Consider the following 23,643-nt stretch of genomic DNA (forward strand, 5'->3'; position numbering starts at 1 on the left):
AGGAAGGAAATAGAGTGATACACATCTTGTAATTGAAACAGTTTTAATATGGAAGGACTGTCTTGTTCATTATTCTTTGTTCTAATTGTGAATCGCCCGTTTCAATCTCATTTATTGTCCATTGATGGGATAAAATCAGAGGTAGGAAATGAAACTTTTATCCAAAACACAAGACAGTGAACTATAAGTTCTCAACATTAAATAACAAGGGCAGTGATACAATATATTGTGTTTCACAGGTGGAACTGAGTATGTCAACCCAGAGAGACCTACGGCGGGCACTGCCTGTAGCGAAGATGGAGAGAATGAATGAACACGTTCACTAATGCATATAATAGTGGTTTGCACGGTGAATTTCTGGACTCAGTGTCTCAGCAGGAAGAATAAATTTAACAAGGAGTGTAAGCATGAGAATTACAATCAAAGAGTCACACAGGGTTTATCAAAACAATATTTGGATAGTGAGACTTACCAGGGACACCAACGATAGCCAGGATGGGATAATAAATGTATTGAATAATGAGAAGTACAAACTCGATCCGACGTGATAATGGCAACCGATGATAGTATGTAGAAAGATACCAAATTCTCCAAGCTAAACTCCTGTCCATTGCTGTAACATTCCAGTCTATCATTCTCAAATTATCAACCATTTTTTGATCATTCCAGTTGAATGTTCTCAGATTCTGATCTCTTCTCTAAATTTCTCCGGAGTTGCTGAATCCTAGTAGTGCTGTGGGTGATGCTTCCTCTAATAGTATTTGATTAGATAAAGAACGGAGCTCATTTATCATTTACAGATGTAAAGCATCCACTGGCTTAATTAGAATCTGTGGAGACTTGCATTAATAACAGTTTCTAAACAAACAGTTTCAGTTAACACCCTCCTTATCTCACTTTTCATATCAGTCTGACCGAAATGTTCAGGATTGCTATGGGATGGACCATAAATCTTTGAAGCGTTTTCATATTTCTTCCTTGCTCCCAGAAATAGTGTCAGAAGACTGCAGATTTGTGACTGGTCCACTCTGTTTATACCTGGAGACCGGGATAAAATAACGAACCAGCTGTATAAAATGACTTCTTCGGGGAATTGTTGCAGACCAGAACGCCGGGCAACGATATTAATTACACATTGTCTCTGTGTAATGCTGCTCCAAGTTTTAATTAGTGGGTTAACCCAGTGACAGTTTGTTAAGAACGCAACATTCAACCCAATGTTGCTTATTATCACTTGACAAAATGGAGCTCTGGAATGTTGCCTTATTTTGCAAAATGTATCGTCAATATACAGAGAAGTGTTGTTACAGCTGTACGAGTTGCTACGGAGATGATACCTGGAGTAGTTTTTATTGTGTGTGTTTACGTACAGGAGAAGGGCGGGGCCTCCATCAAATACAGTTGAATAGTTGGTCATCATCCATGGGATACCATGGGATAATGTGTTAAAGATGGACTGAAGGTGGAAATTAGACTATCAATCCTGCTACGTACTAACAGCAAGAGGCCATTCAGTCTATCTAGTATGCAAAAGAGGGACAGGAGGAGGCTATTCAGCCTCTTGAGCCTTTTGCAGCAGGAGAGATGGGGCCATTCATCCTGTCGAGCCTTTCAGAAGGAAACAGGATGGCATCGTCGACATTTTAAGCCTATTAAACATTAACTATTAGTTTTTTTTAATAAAATAGTTTTAGATGCTTCTTATTCTTATATTACCTTTGAAATTCTAATCTACAATGTGGCGAATTTTGAACATATTATGCAAACAATTGGAAAATCTGACTCGGAAAAACGATTTGCGGTCAAAAAGGATCGTTTGAAAGTTCGGTGTGTTCAAAAACAAGATAACGAGAGTTAAGAGACAGTGTTTTCCCGTCAATGTGAAGGACAGAAATGGTAAGTGCAGAGAATGCTGGATGAGTACAGAAATTGAAGCTCCGGTCAGAAAAAGAAGGAAACATATTATTGGTACAGTCAGTTAGGATCGAGTGAATCCCTAGTGGAATATAACGGCAGTAGGACAATACTCATAAGAGAAATCAAAAGGGCAAAAAGCAGACATGAGATAACTTTGGCAACGAGTTTTCAGGAGAATACAAAGACATTTCATAAGTACGTTAAGGACAAAAGAGCAACGAGAGAGTGACTAGGTCCCCGAAAATATCCACAGGTTCTTCTATGTGTGGGGCCGCAGGGATGAGTATTGATTAATCAATTACTGACCGATTAATTTGCTTTAATGCTTACTGTGGATAAGGCTCTGGAACTAGGGGAAAAATAAATAGTGACCTTTTGAAAGTTTTCATTTTACAGCGAAGATGGTAATGGATATCTCAATATGCACAAAGGTGAATCAATGCTTAGAGACTGATCATGGGCATCCCAGAAGCTTGTGGGAAGCTAGTGAAGTGAATGCTCGATCCCATGCTAAGTTTTTGTATATCCACAGGAGAGGTGAAGGAAGACAGGAAGGTGTCTAACCTCAGAAATGTGTGAGGAAAAGCTATGGAAAAATAGACCAGTAAAGCTGACATCGTAGTGGGCATGTTGTTGCAGGGGATTCTGATGGACTGTGAGGCAACAATGTTTCCAATCAGCGATCGTACCGACTTGGATTGAAGGTTCACCGTTTCTTCATGGTGAGGTCTGATGCAGACAGGGTACTGAAGAAGGATTTTGGTACATTGCTTTCATTGGTCAGAGTTTTGAGTATCGGAGAAGAAAGTCATTTTGTGGAACTGGAGAGCACTGGTTAGGCGACCTTTGGAATACGACATTTAATTCCATAGGAATGATATTGTTAAGCTTCAAAGCGTTCAGAAAAAAAAATGCATGAATGATGCCAGGTTTGGAGTGTTTGAGCTATCACGAGAGGCTAAACAGGTTAGGTAGAATGTCCCTGAATCGTCGGACCCTTGGGGACTCTGGGGGTAACTTTACAGAGGTTCGTGACATCATGAGGAGCATGGATACGTTGATCAGCAAATGTCTTTTCCTAGGTAGGGGAGACCAGAAATGGAGAAACTAAGTTTACGCTGACAGGGGAAAGACGTAAAAGGGACCAAAAGGGCACCTTTCTCACATGCAGAGTAGTCCGTGTACGGAGGAAAGAAAAAACAGCTTCCAGGCGAAGTGGTGACGGTTGCTTGAGTTGCAAAATTTAAAATTCATCTAGATGGATTCAGAGAAGCAAGGGCCAAATGCTCGTAAAAGGAATAAGAGTAGTTAATGGTGTTTGATTCGGACCGACGGGTTGGACAGAAGGCTCTATTTCCCTGCTGTGTTACTCTACGACTTTAAAAAGGAGGAGGCCATTGAACGCTTGAGAGTGTCAAAGTGATGCAGGAGGGGGCCTTTCGGCCTCCACAGCCAGATACAGAGGGACAGAAAAAGCCCAACCAACATCACGATCATGTTACACAGGGAGTGGAGGAAGTCATCAGCCTCAAGACCCTGTTACAGACGGATAGAAGGAGCGTTTAGCCTCTCAAACTCAGTAAGCAGAACATGAGGAGGTCACTAAATTTCTCGAGACGTTTGACACAGGTTGGAGGGTTTGAGCTATCAAGAGTGGATGTATACGCCTCAGCTATTTTCCCAGGCGCATCGTTGGCTAATGTTTAGCCTTATACAAATTTGTGCAATCGTGAAGGTCATAAATACGGCAACTAGTCAATGTTTTGCCCCTGGGGACGGGAGTTAGAAACTAGATGCATTAGCTTTAATGTGAGAGAGAAGGAGTGAAACAAAACATTTAAAAGACAGGAACACTTGAGGTAAGGCCCAAATGCTGGCGAATCGGACAACATTAATTTAGGACATCTAGTCAGCAGGGAGTTTCTTTTTGTTTGAAATTTATTTCCATGCTTCATATTTCTATGAAGGTCCAATTGGAGGGGACCAGTTAATTTCTCAAGCCAGCAACACAGTAATAGGAGGAGACCATTCTGCCTCTTGAGACTGTTTCAGGGGCCGAATTAGGCCAATCAGCCTTTCAAGACTGGTAGACAATAGAAAGAAAGTCCTCATAGTCCGGGAACCCCGCACTACCCGGTTCTACCTCCTTCCCAAGATCCACAAGCCTGACCACCCTGGCTGACCCAATGTCTCAGCATGCTCCTGCCCCACTGAACTCATCTCTCCGTCCCTCGACACTGTCCTATCCCCCCTAGTCCAGAAACTCCCCACATACGTTCGAGACATCACCCACGCCCTCCACCTCCTCCAAGACTTCCGTGTCCCCGGCCCCCAACGCCTCATCTTCAATATGGATATCCAATCTCTCTCCACCTCAATCCGCCATGACCAGGGCCTCCAAGCCCTCCGTTTGTTCCTCTCCTGACGTCCCCAACAATACCCTTCCACTGACACTCTCATTCGTTTGGCCGAACTGGTCCTCACCCTTAACAATTTCACCTTTGAATCCTCCCAGTTCCTCCAGACCAAACGCGTAGAAATGGGCACACGTATGGGCCCCAGCTATGCCTGTCTCTTTGTTGGCTATGTAGAACAGTTGATCTTCCGTAATTACACCGGCACCACTCCCCACCTCTGAAAACACTACATTGATGACTGCATTGGCGCCACCTCGTGCTCCTGCGAGGAGGTTGAGCGATTCAACAACTTCACCAACACATTCCACCCTGACCTTAAATTTACCTGGAACATCTCTGACACCTCGCTCCCCTTCCTGAACCTCTCCATCTCCATTAGTAACGACCGACTTGACACTGACATTTTTAACAAACCCACCAACTACCACAGATACCTGGATTACAACTCTTCCCACCCTATCTCTTGCAAAAATGCCATCCCACATTCCCAATTTCTCCGCCTCCGCCGTATCTGTTCCCAGGAGGTCCAGTTTCACCATAGAACACACCAGATGGCCTCATTCGTTAGAGACCGCAATTTCCCTTCCCACGTGGTTAAAGATGCGTTCCAACGCATCTCGTCCACATCCCGCATCTCCGCCCTCAGACCCCACCCCTCCAACCGTAACAAGGACAGAACGCCCCTGGTGCTCACAAACCACCCTACAAACCTTCGCATAAACCAAATCATTCGCCGCATTTCCGCCACCTCCAAAAAGACCCCACCACCAGGGATATATTTCCCTCCCCACTCCTTTCCGCCTTCCGCAAAGACCGTTCTCTCTGTGACTACCTGGTCAGGTCCACACCCCCGACGACCCACCCTCCCATTCTGGCACTTTCCCCTGCCACCGCAGGAACTGTAAAACCTGTGCCCACACCTCCTCCCTCACCTCTATCCAAGGCCCTAAAGGAGCCTTCCACATCCATCAAAATTTTACCTGCACATCCACTAATATCATTTATTGTATCCGTTGCTCCCGATGTGGTCTCCTCTACATTGGGGAGACTGGGCGCCTCCTAGCAGAGCGCTTTAGGGAACATCTCCGAGACACCCGCACCAATCAACCAAACCGCCCCGTGGCCCAACATTTCAACTCCCCCTCCCACTCTGCTGAGGACATAGAGGTCCTGAGCCTCCTTCACCGCCGCTCCAAAACCACCAGACGCCTGGAGGAAGAACGCCTCATCTTCCGCCTCGGAACACTTCAACCCCAGGGCATCAATGTGGACTTCAACAGCTTCCTCATTTCCCCTTCCCCCACCTCATCCTAGTTTCAAACTTCCAGCTCAGCACTGTCTCCTTGACTTCTCCGGACTTGTCGAACCTGGCACTTTCCTTTTCCACATATCAACTCCACCCTCTCCTCCTTGACCTATCACCTTCACCTCCTCCCCCACTCACCCAATGTACTCTATGCTACGCTCTCCCCAACCCCACCCTCCCCGAGCTTATCTCTCCACGCTTCAGGCTCACTGGCATTTTTCCTGATGAAGGGATTTTGCCCGAAATGTCGATTTCGCTGCTCGTTGGATGCTGCCTGAACTGCTGTGCTCTTCCAGCACCACGAATCCAGTATTTGCTTTCCAGCATCTGCAGTCATTGCTTTTACCTCAATAGAAAGAGAGGGCCGTTCAGTTTCTGAATTTTATCATATCAAAGCAGAGCCAATCAGCCTGTTTGCTTGCTCAGCAACTAAGAAAATAAGAAGCAAAAATATATCATTCCGATATTGAGGATGTTCTACAGAAATAGGAGATAGGTTTTCAGTTAATAGAAGCTTCAAGAAATGTGAAGAGAACATTCAGTCCCTCAATTCCATTCCACAGAAACAGAAGGAGGTCACATAGTTATCCAAGCCTGTTACTCGGGAAAAGGATTTGGGCATCGTTTTTCACAAAGCTGGTGCATAGGAACTGGAAGCAGTCATTCAATTGCTCGCGACTGTAACACAGAAAATTTAGGAGGCTAGTAAGGCCGCAGGATCACTTCGTGTTTGTAAAGAGGGAGGTGACTCCCTCCACACCAGTATTCGACACGAGGAGAGGAGGAGAATTGGGTTGTAATAAACAGAAGTATCTGAATAAGTTGCAAGAGTGGGCCTTGAATTCTGCTCTGCTATTCATTCGATGATGGCTGATCTGATTGAGGCTCCTTATTCATTTTACACATATTTCCCTTTCTGCCACTTCTGCTCCATTATTTCCTCATTTTGCAGATTCAGATGCTTAAATACAGTCACCGTGATGTTTCCACAGTGGGCCACGAAAGCCTCTGGTCTTCCTGAATATCCACAGCAGCTGAAAACTCAATGACTACGTCTGCACTAACTTCTCAGTTCAAGAATGATGTCAGAACATTCATCTACAAGTTCGAAGCACGGTCTGATTCAATGACAATTGAGGGGATTCCACATGTCACTGATCACATGATCAGCAGAGAATGACCAATACAGGCGAGCAGCAAACAGGCATAGAAAAAGTTTCAAATACGTGTCTCAAAGCTGCTGTAACCCCTTGTCCATCACTCATGACCACATAGGACATCTGTAAGTGATAGAAAGCACGAGCACATTTTTGTTTGGTCCAGAGCTTCTTAATGGTGGGACCTGATGTTCTCGGGTGAACAACACTAAGGCCAGGGAAAGATACAGGGCAAGTATTTTAGTTAAAACTAGGCATTTGCTATATTTTTTATAATGCTGAAAGATGTGGGTACAGAAATGGGACAAACTGGCTGAGTCACATGTTGGAGGATATTCAGAAGAATGAGAGCATAAAGTAAAGCAGATCTGCTGAAATGGTTAGTTATATCACATTCTGAATCCACCTCACAGAATCCGTCTTGACACCACAAACCCCGACAGGATATATGTTAATTTTGGAGCACTATGTAGATCAGACTTGTGCACTGCCGAAGCAAACTGACAATCTGCCCGGAATGGGACATTGTGCCGAATACTCTAATGCATTGACTTGTATTCCGAAACGAAATACCTGTCCAGCTGGAGGAGCACCAAGACATCGCTTGTCTGGTTGTGAGAAGCTCACGACCTGTGACATTCGTGATGTGCATCTGGTCGGTCTGCACCACCGCACGTTGCCCTCGAAATAATTGCAAGAGGGTAGATTTTGTCACACATCTCCAGCTGGAAAGTGCCTCTGCAAAGTAAGTCTGGAGTACGACGCAGTGTTTATTTCTTTCTCGTGGTTTGTCCAGAGCAGCACTGTGAGACAGGTCTTTGTGCTTATTGGTTTGTTCTCCAATGGGCACACGGAGAAAGCTCCGTCTGGAGGACTAACAACTCGGTGACCGACGGTCTTTGCTCTGCCCGAAAGTTGTTCGTCTTCCAGAACAAGGAGTTGGACTCCACAGAGTGTTGCAGACTGGCTCATTTTCACGTCCAGGAGTACGTGCTGTGGGACACACTAAACATCGGGATAGCTGCCACTGAGCACAGTTGGAAAAGACCACTGCCTGAGCTCTTTCTGCTGAAGCAAATTGAGGTCTGTTCAGTCGTCAGACTTCTGTAGTATCTCAATGCATCCAAATATACATTTGTATGTGTCAGTGATGCCCTTTCTGAGGTGCATTCAAACTCCAAAGTTCGTTTGCTTCCCTGAAAGCCTCATCCATGATGAAGAGCTTGTGTTCAAAACGTTGATTTCTTGCTCCCTGGCCGCCACTTGGTCAGTTTTCCAGCACCACACACTTTCAATCTGATCTGCAGTATCTGCAGTCCTCACTTTCTCTTGCTTCCTTGATATGTCACAATACAGAACTGAACTGCTTTTGTGACTATGTATGGATTCGATTTTTTTGTGTATGTGAATTATGAAATTTTATAAAATAAAATAGTAATTGTGAAAACCACAGTAGTACATTGATCTATGAAGTTGGACCTAATATTTCTCCAAATTAGATCATTCGGTCTTTCACTGGAGACAGTTATATGCTCGTTTTTACTGTATCTGACCCCGTGCTATCCCTTTCCTGATTGTGTTTGATGGGGACGGTGCAGAGGAATGTTCGCTATATATCTGCAACTCTGTCTCTAAACCGGTGCCGTCTCTGTTCTGGGATTTTTTGAGGAGGAGAGTGTGGGTAGAATCGTCATTAATATCTAAACCACTTTGAATGTGGCCTATTTGGCAACGGCCAGTGAAGATTAAAGTTCAATTGGGAATTAAGCTTATCAATCCCTGCCATCGGATTTTTTTAAAAATAGGGACAGAATGGAGGAATGTATTAATCTGAATCTAAACCAGTGTTGTTTCTGTCCTTCAATGATTCTGCTGGACAGGTGTGGAGTGATGTACTGAGAATATAAGCCATGCTTAACGTGGGCTGCAAATTTGATAAGTGTGACATTCTGGATCAAACCCCGTGTTGTCATGGGATTGTTTTCAAAGAAAACATGGCAGCGATTTAATCAATACCGAACCCCATACTGAACATGGCCTTATTACTTGAGAAGTGCCTGCATTGAATGATCTTTACTCGTAATGCAAAATACTGAAGCACAGTAACTGGAATATTTGATGGGGACAGTACAGAGTAGTCTTTCAGCATCTGTGGAGAAAAGGCAAATTTAAACATCTGAAAGAAGGGTCACCAGATCCAAAACTTTAAATCTGGTTTCTCACAACATATACATCCAGATCTGCCGAGCTTTTCCAGCAATCTCTATTTTTGTGTCTGACTAAGAGCATCTGCAGTTATTTCTTTTTTTTATTGAACTTAAATTTTATTTGCAGTTTCAAGTCAGAGACCAGGCACTACACAATATCTAATTACTTTCTGCGTCTATCATGGGAGAGTTTAACTCGGAAAATGTTAAAGGAATTTTAGTTTTATTTTGAAAGTGTACAGAGAGATGTATTGAGAATGTTTGAAAGTGACCGTGTGTGGTGTAATTCAATGATCATTTAATTTAGTATTGAACATAGCCTGGGAACTTGAAAGGTGCGAGTGCAGAAATAACTTTATGCTGCAACTAAATCAGCGGTGTACCTATTCTGGACTGTTTCATGGTCACAATGATAAGACGGCTTATTTTCCATTTAGTTTTACTTTAAAAGAGAAGGGGATTGAATTCATAACTAATTGTGTGCTGTCACTGACTTGGCACTGTTTGGGAGACAACAGTGTAGATGCAAAGTTAACTTGCTTCTAACCGTTTCTGTACCTGCCCTAAGGCTGTTTGATGGTAACATTATAAAATGAGCATTATTCTGTATTTAACTCATGTTATTTTTGCTGAGGACAGCGCAGGAGTGAGTTTTGATCTGAGTCGGATGCTGTGATTAACTTCGACTGGAATCTTCTGATGCAGGATAGTTTGGATGGTGCTTCCATTGTGTCTTATCCCATTGCTTACCTGTCCTGTGAGTGTTTTGTGCAGGCAGAGTAATTCTGATTTAAATAATAAGTAACATCATGTTGAATGTGGCTTGCAAATTTGGAAGTTGCGACCGTAGTGGAACCTTTAACTTGTATCTACCTCCGTCCTGTATTTCACCATCAGTGATTGATGTTGACATTGTGTGCAAGATGTATTGAATATCTTACGTCATGCTGAACATGGCCTAGGATTTAGAAAAGTCTAATGGAAGGCTACCTTTATTCTGTCTTGAAACCCATTCTGCCCGTGTTGTGGAGAGATGATGGGGGCAACGCAGTGTGAGAATTATTCTGCATCTGCCCTTTTGCTCTATCTGTCCCATTTGTCTGGATGAGTCCAGATAACCGTCATCCACCGACGTTCAGAAGCAACAAGGTGAACTGTCAGCATGGTGTCCTGCAGAAATGCACCAAGACTCCACACACAGCACCTCTCACCTTGATGGGCATCGAGCTGACAAGGTTGGCAGATACATGGGAACAACAGCATGTGCAAGTTCTTTTCAAAAGCCGTTCACCAGCACTATTTGTAAATATGTCTGCGTTCATTCAGTGCCAATGTTTTAGGATTCTCCCTTATCACATTATAAGTATTCTTATTGAAAACGGAAAACATCTGTTCAAGAAGTCATCTCACTAACACTTTCTCATGGAAAACGAGGGAATGGCCAATGTATAATGCCTTACGAGGAATACCGTCATCCCATCAATAAATTAAGGTCAAAAACATTGCCCAAACATGACCAATGTTGGACACTCAGTTTTGTATTTCATCAGTGCAGGTTCGTTGGGTCCATTCAGAAGTTAGCTTGCCATATGCTGCGGAAGGGATATGCTGATTGAAACAATCTGTCAGTCTTTCAGAGGCATGGCCTACTTTTCGACCATCCCACGGATACTGACATTCCCATACAATACGCCGCACTTTTAATATAGCAGCAATGAAAATGTACGCGAATTTTGACTGTAGAATATTCAGACACAGTTAATTTCCTGATATGACAATAATTGTGAGTACAAATTAGCAAACAATATACAGGCAAATGAAAATAATTGTACATTTTCAAAGCCTTTGCATTTAATTATTTGATCTTTGATGCAGTAACCTGACTCATCTGGTCGAATACCCAATTGGGATTTCTGCACTATTTTCACTGCATTCTGGCCATAAAAGTTGAGGGATTCAATATAGAGTACAATGTGCTGCAAGAGTCCATGACCTTTATAACACTTCCATTCAGCATTGGAGCGAAGTTATAGAACAGTTTAGGTCATTCACCAGAAGTCATTCACATAGATGAACTTGCGAGCCATGGTTGCTCACACCTCATTTATATTAATATTAAATTATATTTGGACTAGCACTGAGAACTGCACCATGTATTTCCTGGTTTTTCAGGCACGTCTCTAACTGGTATGTCGCGAGCTATTGAGTGGATAACTGTCCCGGTCCAGCTCTCTAGACAGATATAAGAGATGGTCAGTGTTCTGGAGGTAATAGTCTGAATTCAGGCGTTTTGGAAAACCATTTTCCATAGATTTGCTGACTGCGAGATGGTGTGTTCACAGTTATGAACATAAATCAGCTGCTTACTTTGGTATCTATAATGTGTAACAATTAAATGTTTACTCTGCTAATTTAATCATTGTTCACTTCAATTAGTTTTAACTGAAAAACAATGACGTTTAGTTTACTTGTCTGCATCGAAGAAATAAACTGATGTTAGCACTTTGTTGTAGATTATATAAGACTGAACTGAGACACATTTCTCACAGACTAATCAAGTAACAGTTGGTCATTTTCTGTGACATAGCATTCTGTAAGCATGACTGTCTACCGACAACATCATCACATAGAGTGGTAGAGATCAACGGCATGGAAACAAGCCATTCAGTGCAACTTAGCAAAGCAATTGAACTGGTTCCCTTTACCTAAGTTTGTTCCATACCCCTGCACAAATGTCCCAGTCACGCACCTCTCTAAATGTTTCTTAAATTAGAAAATTATACTCATTCCCACTGCGACCTCTGACAGGCAGTTAGGGCACTCACCACTACCTGTGAGGTAAACAAAAGCCTCTATAGACCCTTTTGTATTTGTTGCCACTCACCTTAAATCTATCCAGTTTTATACTCCCTTACCATTGGGAAAAGCTGTTGACTATCTCATAAAAATCTGCTTATCATGATTTTATAGATGTCTGCAAGGTCACCCCTCCGCCTTGTCTGCTTCAGGAGATAAGAAGGCACTGCCGATCTCATCTCCTCTTACAACATGAATCTTTCAGTTCAGATATTTTCCAAATTCTTTCGAATTTACCAATATTGCTTCTACAGTGGGGCCACCAGATCTGCACCTCGATTTCAAACTGTGGCCTCACAAACTTCTTTTTCAGCTGCAAGACTTTCCAGCTTCTGAACTCAACGCTCTGAACAATGAATGTTTGCATACGGAAAATTCTCTTCACCAGCTTGTCATCATTTTATTCCACTTCCAAGGAACTACATATCAGCACTCTTAGGTCTCTTTGTTCCATAACGTTCCCAATGCCTAGCATTTACTGTTTACATCCTGCCCTGGTTTAAACAACAAAAATGAAATATTTTGCTTTATCTAAATTAACCTCCATCATCCATTCCTCAGTCCAGTGGCCCAGTTGAAAATTATATCGCTCTATTCCCAGATAACCTTCTTCATCACCACAGGAAATGGCATCACCATATGAAATGACATCACCTACCCAATGATGACCAAATATATAAATAGAAAGCAGGACTCATCAGCAGTGCTCAATCAGGAGGCCCTTTAAAATATAACCTAGTAGGGTGACGCAACGTCTGGAAACCAATCTTCTCAACACTCACCATAATCTGCTATCGTTTGACATTTTTGTCCACTCTAGCCCTCCACATGCAGAAATTATCGCAATGTTTTGCCAAGCTATTCAAGTACCCATGAACACTGACATCCACAAACAATGTGGTTAATTGCTCAAGTACACAGAAAGCATGGCGATTTCATTGCTGCCAGTCCCTGATCCATCAGTGTAGGCTCTACCTTGTAAACGCAAAGGGAAGTGGCAATAATAGTGTCATTAATCAGCAATCACCTGCTCACTGACTTTCAGGTCGTGTTCATTCAGGATCACTCTGTTCCTGATGTTATGACAAGCTTTGTTCCAAACAGTGGAACTCCGAAAGAGTATTTACTCTAGTGAGAATTATTAATATTAATATCAAGGCAGCACAATAAGAGGTTTACCAAAATCATGAGTGCTAAAATTGCCAATGCATTGGACTGGACTATGCACATATATGACTCTGTATTCAAGAACATGTCAGAGGCTCGGAGTTCTGCAGTGAGTAAACCACCTCCTGACTCCCCAAACCCCGTCTCTAAGATTGAAGTCTGGTTTGTGACGGACTACTGAACTTTTCAGGAATAACCGAGAACAAATGCAGGCCAGTTGATTATTTTCAAGAGCACATGCAACCATATCCTCCACTTACAACGGTCAGCAGTCAGTAGTAGCAGTGCATAGCATCGACAAGATTACCTGGACCAAGGCTGATTAGAAAGCACCTCGCAACCTCAGGATGAACAAAGGCAGCAGATATATGGAGAACACGCACGTCTCAATGTTCTCTGCTTCTATACGAGCAGATGTCATGCAGTTCGCACATTATTTCTCAATTCCCAATTTCCAGATCACGTAATCAGTCCATATACAAATGCAGTAAGGTTTAGACAACAAGTAGGCTTGCGCGGAAAAGTGGGCAGGTAGTATCAGCGGCAGAAGGTGCCAACAATCGTCACCTGCAATCAAAGAGAATCTGACACCTTGGCATTTGAACAACATCGACATCACTGAATCGGCTACTAACAACATTTTGGGAATTACCGTTGTCGAGAAATTGAAATGGACTCAGCAAAGAAATTCGATGGTTCAGGGGCAGAGACTAAGCATGTTGCTCATCTCCCGATTCGCTAAGGCCGATCTTCCACAAGTCAGGAGTATGATGGAATACTTTCGACTGGTCGGAATTTGTACAGCTCTAACAACTCTTAAGAAGCGTGACACCATCTACAGTAAAGCAGCTCTCTTAATAGTTACAAATAAACACATATTCTCTCCACCTCCGGTACACATCCACAGCAACGTGCAACATGTAGAAGATGTTCAGCACACGTTCACAATGTCGATGGAGAAAGCACGTTCCAAACACAGGATGACGAATAACGAGGAGGCACGGACAGTTGATGCATGGGAATATTAAGACGTTGAATCAGGAACTAATTATACGCAATGCCAGATAGACAAAGCGAAGTGAGCAAAGCAGATTTACAATAGGCAGTATTAAAAATGAAAGACATTTCAACATTGGCAACAATTACTGCACAAATATCGCCATTTCCATTGATGGGAGAAGGTAATCCAATAGTGCAAATGTCAAGTTTGAAGCAATTGTAACAACCTTCAGCAAGAACTGCAGAGGGGTTGGTCAATCTCTATCTTCCCCAAAAGTGCTTATTGAGAAAGAGGAGGTGGTAATGGATACTGCAAAGGATCCTGGCTAGTGTCCACCAACACAAGTGATTCAGTGTGCTCCATATTTTCCGTGTCCCCTTGTAAAGCTGCTCCAGTAGAGTTACACCATTAACATCTATTCGACAAGTTGGATAAGTGTCCTGCTCTGTCTTGTTCACAAAGAGCTGTACAAATCCAACCTAGCCATGATAGCCATATTAGTTAAATCACAATCATTGGCAAAATGATGGTAGTGGATGTGATAGTGTAATCAGGCCGCACTTCCTCAGCATTAGAAACAAGACAGTTCAGTTTGCATTCCACAAGACTCAATCAGCTCCTGACGTCATTGCAACCTTGGTCGAAGCACAGAAAAAGAGGTAGAAGTAAGAGTAAATGCCCTTCGTTAGCCGGTCACTTCTGTTGTAATATGGCATCAGGGAACCAGACTAATATAGACGTCAATGGAGTATAATGTGAGAAAATGAGAACTTGCACATTATGGAAGTGAGAACTAAGGAAGAGAATAATACTTAAATGGACACAACTACAGAAAGCCGTAGTCCAAATTAACTTGCGTGTCTTCAGCATGAAAGAAAGCTAGGAATCGTAAATGGTTGGACAGAGTAAATGGGTGAATGATGTTTCCCGTCAATAGGAGAATTTAGGACAAGAGGGTAAAACGCAGAATAAAGAAGCAATAATTTCAGGCTGAGTTGAGCAAGGATTTATTCTCTCAGAGAGTTGAGAGTCTTTGTATCAGCTTGACAAACAGAGGTGTGGGGACAGAGCCTTTGTGATTATTGCACGCTGAGAGAGTTAGTTCTTGCCCTGTGACTGAATCAAGGGTAAAGAGGAAATGGTAGAAAAGTGGATGTGAACAAAACTGGATCAGAGATGATCCGATTGAATGGTAGAGCAGGCTTGAGGGAGTGGATGGCGTATTCCTGTCCCATTTCAGATATTTTTTGGAGGGACGTCTCTTCACTGGTCTGAGGGTGACTTCGTAAATAGGCTGTTAGTTTTCGTTTTTGGAAGTTGGTTTTCTCAGCTTCAGTACATATAGCTAGAGGTCTGTGAGAATGTGTTCCAGGCCCAAACATCTTAAATTGCTTCATCAATGAGCTTCCCTCCACGAACGGTCCTGGGATGGAAATGTTTACTGAAGACGGCACAACTTGCAACAGTAGTTTAAATAATCAGATACGAAAGGATTTCATTCCTAAATGCAGCACGACTTGGATAACGTGCAAGGCTTGGGTTGACAAAAAAATACAAGTAACATTCTTGCCGGGACTATCTTACGTTGAAAGATTGGAGCAACTGGGCTTGTATACCCTTGAGTTCAGAAGGCTGAGAGGGGATCTGATTGAGACGTACAGGATTATTAAAGGATTGGACAGTCTGGAGGCAGGAATCATGTTTCCACTGATGGGTGAGTCCCGAACCAGAGGACACAATTTTAAAAAAAGGGAAGGCCATTTAGAACAGAGTAGAGAAGAAACGTTTTCACCCAGGGAGTGGTAGGCGTGTGGAATGCTCTACCCCAGAAGGCTGTGAAGGCCAAGTCTATGGATACTTTCAAGAAAGAGTTGGATAGAGCTCTTAACGATATTGGAATCAGGGATTATGGGGATAAGGCAGGAACAGGATACTGATTGAGGATGATCAGGCATGATCATAATGGATGGTGGTTCTGGCTCTAAAGGCAGAATGGCCTACTGCTGCATCTATTGTCTATTGTCTAATGTCACACAAAAGTAAAAAAAAAATGCATCCTGAACTTTGGGGAACCTTATCACAGTCATGCAATAGTACAACCATGGCTGAATCTTTTGGCGCAAACATTTTGAGGTTTATCCAAAACCATATAGCTGCTATGATTAAAACAACAGAGCAAAAGTTAGGAATCCTGAATCCAGTGACTTTTCCCCTCTCTCGGCAAAGTCTGTCCACTATCACTGAGGCTCAAGTCACGAGTGTGATGGAATAAATTGCACTTCTAAGAATGAGTGCAGCTCCTTCAGTACACAGACAGCTTGACTCGATCAAAGACCAGCATTCAACTTGATTGGTTACCATCCATGATTGTTCAATCCCTCCGCCACCGACACTTAACATGAGATGTGGGTACCATGGCTCTCCTTAGATCGCCCCTTCCACACTCATTACCTCTGGCATCTGGAAGGGAAAGGACAGCATTTCAGGATTAATAATCATAATTCAGTTGCCTCTGGCTTAATTATTGAAACAAACTATGATAGACCATGAGCAGGAGTTTTAATTAGAGTCAGTCCAATTATAATAACTAAGAAGGTATTTATTTAACGTGAACTGAAAACAATGGCAAGGAAGTATTTGAGAATATGAATAGTAACAAGAATTGTGTGAAGCGATTAAAGTGTTTCCAAGAAAATATGTTTTCGCAAAATAAAAGTGTTCACTTTGATAAATTGAAAGTCCAGGAAAGTTCAGGCAGAAAAAGCAAAGCTATTTAAGATCCTGAGCAGTCAATTCTCCAGAAAGTGAAGAGGAATATGGAATGTGGAGGGGTGCGACGCAAAAGAAACTGAAGGAGGAACGCATCATCTTCTGACTCTGGAACCCACAACAAAGTTTATGATCATTGAATTCGCCAGTTTAAAAATTACTCCTCCGGCTGCCAATCCTAGACCCAACCCTTTGACAAAGATCTTAACTCATTGTCCATCTTCCTTCCCACCGATCTGCTCGTCCATTCCCATCAACTCAACACTTTCACCTCCTATCTTCGCCGAACAGACGCATACCTGGCGCCTGGCCCCACACACTACCTGCCATGTATTTTTTTTTTCAATAGAAAGAAACTAAATACAATTAAGAACATAAAAGGCAACAATCGAAACCACATGCAGATGCAGAAGGTTTGTATGTGTTTCTAAATGTTGGCTTAAAGCTTAAAAGGGTCTCAACAACACGGGGTACAGCGATGAAACTTGTAGAATTACGTGAGAAGCCCATCAGACACTTCTGCCATTGCAAGAAGATATTTGGATTTAGCAATAAGAGATACGGCATTCAAGGCAGGGTGGCAAAAATGGGACGATTTGTGAACGTTTGATGATAAGACAAATTGTGAGGACAGTGTACAGAGTCCAAAATCAGAAAAGGAAAGAGAGGCTGATGTAAGAGAGAGAAGGCTGAAGACAGCCAGAGGCCTCGCAAAATATTTTCAGAAAGGGAAAATGAAAACTAAAATAACGAGTTAGCACGGAAGGGACCATGATAATCCTATACAAAACGGGATTAAGGAAATCCCAAGCCATTTTTATTGGAAAATCTGGCTAGCCATGGAAAGGGTACGTCCACATTGGCCAAAGGAGGGAAATTATTCCTAGAGCTGAAAAATGTGGTGAAATCCTTCACAAATGCAATGCTTCAGTATTCACAAAGGGCAAGGAGATAGTGGATGGTGAGTGTAGAGCTGAGCTCGGTTGATATTCTAGCGTATTTCGATGGATAAAAATGAAGGACATCAATCTCAAAGTATAAGAAAAACAACGGAGTAAATTGTTGGATCTTTGCAAAATTTCGAAGACAATGGTGACTGCAGATACTGGAGAAATCACAGTTGATCAAATGTGACCGTGGAAGAGGCACAGTAGGTCAGGCAGTATCTGGGGAGCAAAGGACTCTCCGGCATCACCCTTCGTTGGGCATCATCCTTCTTTTGGCATCACCCTTCATCAGGACAGAGGAGCAGGAAGGAGCATGAGATATACATGGGAGGAAGAGTGTGGGGCTAGGCGATAGGTAGGCGTCTGTTAGGCGAAGATAGGAGGTTAAATTGTTCGGTTAATGGGAATGGACGAGCAGATAGGTGATAAGGAAGATGGATAATTAGGTAAGATCTGGATCAGAGGTTTGGATCTAGGATTGGCAGGCGGAAGGGTGATTTTTTAACTATCGAATTAAATGATCATGAAACTTTGTTGTGGGTTCCAGAGTCAGAAGAGGATGTGTTCCTCCTTCAGTTTGTGGGTGGCCATGAGAAACCGAGAATACATCCATCCTTCGGGGTTTGACGGGGGGTGTTGGTATACATGGTCACAGGAAGGTGGAGTTGGTTGATGCATAAAGACGAGAAGTGTTCCCTGACCCATTCCACAACTTTGTGTTTCATCTCTCTGATTTGGAGGAGACCACATCGAGAGCACTGAATTCCGAAATGCATTTGAAGTATGTAGCAGTAAATCTCGGCCGGATTTGAAATTGGATGGAGGTGTTGGCATTGGTTTTGCATCGCTCATGGCGTCAGGGGAAGCGCCAGGAGTGGAGACGTACTTATTACGGAGTGTGGATCTAAAGAACGAATTGCGGAGGGAATGGTCCCATTGGAATGAAGTTATTTTTGATTCTGGGTTCTTACTGTCGGTGTTGAAGCTTTTGTATGTTCTTTGGTGTTTGGAGAGGTGGCAGAAGACTGAGGAAAAGCCACCATTCGACCTTCGTTTAAGAAAGGTAACAGGGATAATGTAGGAAATTTCAGGCGGGTTAACCTTATGTCAGTGGTTGATAAATTACTGGAAAATCTTCTGAGAGATAGAATTAACGCGTGTTTGTAAAGTCTGGACTTTTGAGTGACAGACAGCATGTTTTTATGCGCATGACGTGGTGTCTCAAAAATTAGATTGGGTGTTTTGTGGCGATGATGATAAATGAGGGTGTTTTCCATATGGGCCTTAACAAGGTGTTTGATACGGACCCTCATGATTGGCTGATGCAGAAGTTAAAGTCAATTGTGGTCGGTGCTGAGCTAGTAAACTGCATACAGAATTGACTTGGACATATAAGGTAGGGCAGCGGTGAAAATACGTTATTGTGACCAGTGTTGTGCCGCAGAGATCAATTCTGAGACCGATATTGTTTGAAACATATAGATTACTGGAGCTCCGGATCGTTAAGATGATTGCTAGAGGATATAGCAGGTGAGAGATAGGCTGGCGGCTTGGATATAGAAAAGGCACATGTAATTTCATCCAGACAGTTGAAAGATGATTAATTTTGGAAAGTCGAATACAGGAGAGAAGTATGCAGAAAACGGACGAACTTTTTGTAGCATCAACATCCAACAAATCATGGTCCTTGAAATTGATGACGCAGGTGGACAAGATGGTCAAGAAAGCATGAGACATGCTTAAATGTGGCGCATGGTATAACAATTGGCAAGAGATGTTGCAGCTGTGGAGAAATTCAGTTCGCCCACATTTTGAGTATTGTGGACAGTATTGGTTGCCACACCAGTATAAGGATGGTGAGTCTTGGGAGAGGAAATGGAATAAAAGTTTTCCAGGATGTTGCCCGGATTTGAGGTTATCAGCAATGAGGGCAAATTTAGTATGCTTCTGTTGGACTTAAGTGGCTGAGGGGTGGCCTGACAGAGATTTACAAAATTATGAGAGGCGTAGATATAATGGATGGTCGGGTCCTTCTTGCCAGGGTGAAAATATCAGTTGCCTAGCGGACATAATTTCAAAACAAAAGGGAACGTTTTCGAAGGAGATGTGACAGGTAATTGTTATTTTGCACAGAACGTGTAAGTGCCTGGAATATGTCAGTGCTGACAGACGAGGTGGTCGAAGAAGATGCAGCATCAAGACATAAGAGATATCTGGAAATACAGATGGGAAAGCACTGGATAGATTGATACACGCAGAGGCAAATGTACTTTTTGAGGGGAGAAAGGCATCCTTTGGCAGCAGACGCTTGCTGGGCAGAAATGCATAATCCTGTGTTGGACTGTTGTGTGAGATAAGATTTTAGCCACTAAGTGGTGAGGTACTGACTAAGTAATTATTGATTATCAACAGTCACTAATGCAATCCATACTCATTAATTTGCAGCTTCGTATCCTCCCTCCCACTGCAGGGAATCTCAGCGTTGCATGTTTGACACGAAGGTCAGAGTCGGTAACTCATGACTTAATCTCGCCCCTCACTCATTCAGATACCAACGTCTTGGAGGATTCTGCACAGACAGAGGCTGCATGTACCCAACACCCACCAATGATGTCATATGTCAGCTTCACCATGACATCACAGTGCATCTCGCATCTATGGACAGTGTGCTTCGGCACTTCAGTGGTGCCGTTTAGTGTGTATTGACAACTGTCATTGTAATCCTGTGATAACCAAACTGTTCTAAGGGCCAGACAGCCAGCCTACGGAGTGCATCTCCAGACTTCTCAGTTTGGGTTTGTACATGATCTTTTTGAGTTGACTTGAATGCTCACAAAATGATTCCCTCACCGAACACTGCATTTGCCAGTGCATATATTTCTCCTCAATCAAAACTGCTAGGCCCACATGACTACTATGCTCTCTTGTCATTAGCACGGATACAAATCAACAAATCTTGATGTAATTGCCACAGTAATGGTGTCCAGCACATTGAGCAAAGTGTACTGTTAGATAACGTTCTATTTTTGGACACGGTCAGTCAGCCTGTCGTGTTTGTTTGGGTCAAGACCCTTCCACAGTTATGGGCGATGAGCTGAATGTTGGGAAGACCACTGCCCTTTTCGTTCTTACGGCCCTATTGGGGATGACTCTTTCTGAAATGACGGAATTGTCAAGAAGTATTAATTGATATGGAAGTGTTTGTAGCAGTTGTTAGTGGTTGTACAGCTGGGGAAAAAAGTGGTGAGATTTCTTGAGGGTGTGCATAGGCAGCATGTACATTAGGTAGAGTTGAGAAGAGGGACAGAGAAGAGGTTCGTTAGAGACCCACAGAAGATGCTACGTTGAATAATGAGAGAGAGAGAACATGAGCCTTGGTGGGAGGTAGGTTGTAATAGTAGGGATTGAAAGGGAGGGAGGTAACAAAGTGCAGATATTGGCACTTCCCGCGGTGGTGTAGTTTAGGTCACTAATCTCATTCCTACACTGTTGGGCTGGAGACTCACTAACCCAGCGGTCAACCTGAAAACACGCTTAAGGATGTGCAGTAATCGCCTCCCCGGAAGTCTTGCTGGAAGATGATATCGCGCATCCACGTCGTGTGTTATGTAACAGACCAGAGACCCTCAAAATATTTTTAAAATGCTGCCCAGACTCTGAATATGCTAGCTGATTCAGGGAACTCTAAGTTGGATATCCCAGGAGTGGGGCAGCTGGTCAAACCATTTGGCTTCAAGTAAAATAGAATTAGTTGAAACACCGCTAAAGGAAACACAAAGAAAAGAAATCAGAATTTAGAATAGCAACTATTTCAAAACCCCAACAGATGCGATCACCCCCACAACTTAACAAAGAGGTGGCCTGATTTCCAGCAACGTCCCATAAATATAGCCCATGGGAATAATGGTAAAGTAAAACATAGTTTCTTTCAGGAGAGAGATTGTGGCCAGAATTAGCGAGGGATCATTTGCTGAAGGATGGAACTGCTTTTCACTCAAGCAGCTTCTATGCATACTTAGCTAAAATCAAAATACAGAAGTGATAATCGCTGAACTGGGAGTCATGGCCAGATCCCCTTTTACTGAGCCCTTCCAAGATAACGTTCTAGATACTGATGCTGATCAAAGAGACCTTGGAGTGAAGAAACATAGCTCATTGAAAGTGGATTCGCAGTAGATATGATAGCAAAGAAAGCGCTTAGTATGGTTTCCTTGATTGGTCAGAGCATTGAATATGGAAGTTGGGAAGACATGTTGCAGCTACACAGGACATTGGTTAAGTCAGCTTTGAAATATTCTATGCATTTCTGATTTCACTCTAATTGTAAAGATGTTGTGAAATTTCAAATGGTTTGGGAGCGATTTACAAGGATGGTACCAGGGTTGAAAGGTTTGAGGTAGAGTGAAGAAAAAGTTAGGATTGTTTTTCTTCGGAGTGCAAATGAGCAGAGAGATCTCGGTGTCCATGTGCACAGATCCCTGAAAGTTGCCACCCAGATGGACAAGGTTGTTAAAAGGCATGCAGTGTTTTGCCCTTTTTAAATCGAGGGACTGAGTTCTGGAACCAGGAGGTTATGCTACAGCTGTACAACGCTCTTGTAAAGCCATACTTGGAATATTGTGTACAGTTCTGGTCACCGGATTATAAGAAGGATGTGGAACCTTTGGGAACGGTGCTGAGGAGATTTACTAGGGTGTTACCTGGTATGGATGGAATGTCTTACGAGGAAAGGCTGATGGCCTTGAGGGTGTTCTCGTTAGAAAGAAGAAGTGACTTAATAGAGGTGACTTAATAGAGACATACAAGGTAATTGGAGGGTTAGAAAAGGTGGACAGGGAGAGCCTTTTTCCAAGTATGGGAACGGCAAACACGAGGGGACACAACTTTAAAGTGAGGAGAGATATGTATAATACAGATGTCAGAGGTAGTTTCTTTACACAGGGATTAGTAAGGATATGGAATGCTTTGCCTGCAACGGTTGTAGGTTCGCCAAGTTTAAGTGCATTTAAGTCGTCATTGGACAGGCATATGGACGTACATGGAATCGGGTAGGTGGGATGGGCTTCAGATTAGTATGACAGGGCGGCGCAACAGCGAGAGCCGAAGGACCTGCACTGCGCTGTAATGTTCTATGTTCTACATTCTATGGAGCGTTGGAGGCTGAGGGGTTACTTTACAGATGATTATAAAATCGTATGGTACATGGATAGGGTAAACAAATAAGGTTGTTTCGCTGAGGTGGTGGTGTCCAGTACTGGAGGGCATAGGTCACACTTGATATGGGAAAAAAGGACCTAAGACGCAATCTTTTCACGCAGAAGGTAGTGCGTACATGGAATGAGCTGTGGCAGTCACAATGGCAATACTTAAATTGAACTGAATATGTGATTAAGAAGGGTTTCGAGGGATATCGGCCAAGTGCTGGCATATGAGACAGGGATAGGTTAGAATATCTGGTAATGCAAAATATCTCTATGATTTTATATCACTATCAGTGTATTTAACTAAAAAAAAGAACTGCAAGCCTTTTCCCCATTGTGTCACGGGTAAAGTCTGTTAGGCATTAGCAAAGTAGCTAGAGCCCAGCCGTTTTGAAACCTTAGCTTTTACAATCCTCGTTAAGGAACAGTGTTGTCACACACGGCATCCACCAGAATCGTCAGTGCATTTAATCGAAACCTGGCACAAATCATGACCACCCTGTCTTTTCCAGGGCAGTTCGGATTTACAATCTAAGAGTGTACTGACGTTTCAAAGGTGGCACCTGCAACAGGGAGAACGATCCATTATGCGATATACATGCAGTGGGCAGTTGTTGTGACGAAAGGGAAAAATCGTCAGATTAGTGTCAGATTAGAGGAGAAAACGTAGTTACTGAGACAGATTGAGGTCGTTATCAT

This window comes from Chiloscyllium punctatum, chromosome 51 (assembly GCF_047496795.1).
Source record: "Chiloscyllium punctatum isolate Juve2018m chromosome 51, sChiPun1.3, whole genome shotgun sequence".
Classification (NCBI taxonomy): domain Eukaryota; kingdom Metazoa; phylum Chordata; class Chondrichthyes; order Orectolobiformes; family Hemiscylliidae; genus Chiloscyllium; species Chiloscyllium punctatum.